We start from the raw sequence: 2,789 nt of genomic DNA, 5'->3' as shown, positions 1-2,789 counted from the left end.
GGGGAGTAAACTCTTCAAAAGGGCTGACAATAGCAGGACTAGGGGAAGTGGATCCAAGTTGAAGGAGGGAAGATTTAGGTTGGATATTAGGGGGAAGTTCTTTACAAGGAGAGTGGTTAGGCCCTGGAACGGGCTGCCCAGGGAGGTTGTGGATGCCCCGTCCTTGGACGTATTTAAGACCAGGTTGGACGGGGTCCTGGGCAACCTGATCTGAATGTGTATGTTTGGTGGCCCTGCTAGGCAGGGGGGTTGGAACTACATGATCCTTGAGGTCCCTTCCAACCCGGGTGATTCTGTGATTCTGTGATTCTGTGATTCTGTGATTCTGTGATTCTGTGATTCTGTGATTTGCTCCACTCCTACCCTTGGAGAAGTACAACCCATAACCAGAATTAAATATATAAGGCCTTAGAGGTGTCTTCAGTGCAAACTCTGCTCCCAGGAACCACTGCATAGCAAACAAACTGCACAAACAGAAATGCTAGCCCCAGCCCCTGCACACCAGCCTCTCTGTGTAGACAAGCCTTGTGCTCCCTTGCTTGTCGACAGGGTATTCTCAGGTGAAAAGAGGGGATCTGAAGAATCAAGTCATAATCAGCACGCTTTTGTGAGCTCCATGAAATAGAGTGAAGGTTACAAAGGAAAAGCAAGTGGATTTTGAGTGTACAATATTTCAAGAGAGATTGGAAGAAGGCGTTTTTACGATATTCTATTATGTCTCCTCTTTAGAGAGAGGCAAAGTCAGTGCCAAAGGAATAGTTTCCTGAAGAGCTATTTGTTCACAGGATGGATAGGAGCTGACAAGCCGACTGTCAGAATGGCTTCTTTGTCCTTGGAGCACCAGGTGGTTTAACAGTGTAGAGAAGTTACGTGTTTTTACCAAAATGACTGCTCATTCCTTTTTAGATGGCTTTTCAGCACATTTCAGTGTATTTTCAAGGGCTTTTTAAGGAAAAAAAGTAATGAGGGGAGGGTGAAGAAAAGAAAGACAAGGTAAGACTGGGTATGTGTGGTATAGAGAGGGTGGCTTTTGCCGTGTCCAGAAAAATGCTCAGGGGAAAAACTCGTATAAATATTCTGATAAGAAATATCAATCAATCAATAAATATACTGATAAGAATTGTGGTAGAATCATGGTTATAAACAGCTTTCCTAGCAGCAGTATTAACAAAGCTGTGCACTTTGTGAAAGCATATTTATGGATGTAAATATCAATACTAAAGTTATGTTCCAGAGACTTACAGGATATTTTAATATAAATATAATATAATATTGTTTGTTTAATAAAATGTTTGAAATCTAAGCCCTTCATAGCTGGTAAAGCTACCAGGCTGGAACTTTTCTGAACTTTTGTCCTTCACAAACCCAGAAAATGTTGGCTGTATCTTCTTTAGGACCCTTTTTTGGGTAGAGGAGTACTGAAATTAGATTCAGATTCTCTGTCAGTCTTCTTCTCCCCAGGCTCAATAATCCATCTCCTCAAACCCTCCTTGAAGCCCTGTCGTATTGCTTTGTTTTGTTTTTCATTGAATTCCTCTGAATTCAATATGAGAAAGTAAATTACTGACTGCATTTATTCTGGGGACAGAAAAATACGTTTCTTCAACCTGAGAAGTCTGTGGCAAATGGGGAGTGCTTTCTTCTTATGGGATGGATGGATGAAAGGATGGGTGGGTGGGTGGATGAACAGCTAACTAATTTGGGTTTATAAGCAAATAAATAAGGTCTATTTAAAGCCACAGAAGCTTGAATCAGATGGGGAGAGAGATGCTCGCTAATTTTAAACTTACTTTTTTTTTTTTTGTTTTTGTTGCCCCTTAATTTGAGAGTATATAACTAGAAAACAAGAGCTGGAGAACTCATAGTGACGTTGAAATATAAGATGTGCAGCTGGAAATGCTGAAGTATGGCAATAAGGACGGACAGCAACAAAGACAAAGGAGGTGTGTTTAACTCTGATGCTTCTTGTGCCAGGAAAGGGCGGTGCACTGATGTGGAGTGAGATTTCAGCAGGATAACTGATATGGTGAGCATGCTTGTGGTCCTTACTCCCTTCTTCCATTTATTTATGGAAAATACTCAGTAGTTCATATGATTGTTCCTGCTCTTAAGTGGTGTGACCTCCTGTGCTGTGCTTTGTACTATTCCTTCAGAAAATTGCATTCTGTTTCCTTCCATCTTAAGACTTCCAGTTTTTTGAAGTATATTACTGCAGCCTTCCCTTGAAATTGCTGTGTGCTAAGTAGGCTTTCTCCACGTGTGCTGATCTGATTTCAGAAGGGAGATGAGTGCACACTGGTGAGTTACAAGCAACGTCTCTAGGCGTTGCTGAATCGGCAACAGGGGAGCAGAAGGGCTGGGGTGGTGTCAGTGGCGATAGCTACAGCCGCTACAGCGGCAGAAGCACGGAGGCGGCGGGGTGACTGTGACGCGCTGCACTGAGGCAGTGGCGGGGCAGCAGCGCCACGTCGCGGCACAATGCCGCTACTGCCGCCCGCCGGCTGTTGCTGTGCAGGCAGCAGCTATCGACATGCTTGCAGGCTCTTTTCATTGTGGCATAGAGACGGTGGGTGGGATGAAGCTTGACAACATTCAGACATGCAAACAACGTGTAGTATTTTTTTTGTGTGTGTGTTTATTTAAGTTCCTGTTTTTTTCATGTTTGTTCCTTCTCAAAGTACTATAGCCTACACATCTCAGAGTCTGAACTCCATCTCTTTATTACTGCCCAATACTCTTCTTTCTTCCTAGCTAAGCCCAACATATAGTTCAGTGTCAGTGCTGTGATG

Source organism: Lagopus leucura, unplaced genomic scaffold, assembly GCF_019238085.1.
Source record: "Lagopus leucura isolate 7727_CA_CO unplaced genomic scaffold, USGS_WTPT01 Super-Scaffold_100157, whole genome shotgun sequence".
NCBI lineage: Eukaryota > Metazoa > Chordata > Aves > Galliformes > Phasianidae > Lagopus > Lagopus leucura.
This window is presented reverse-complemented; position numbering follows the sequence as displayed.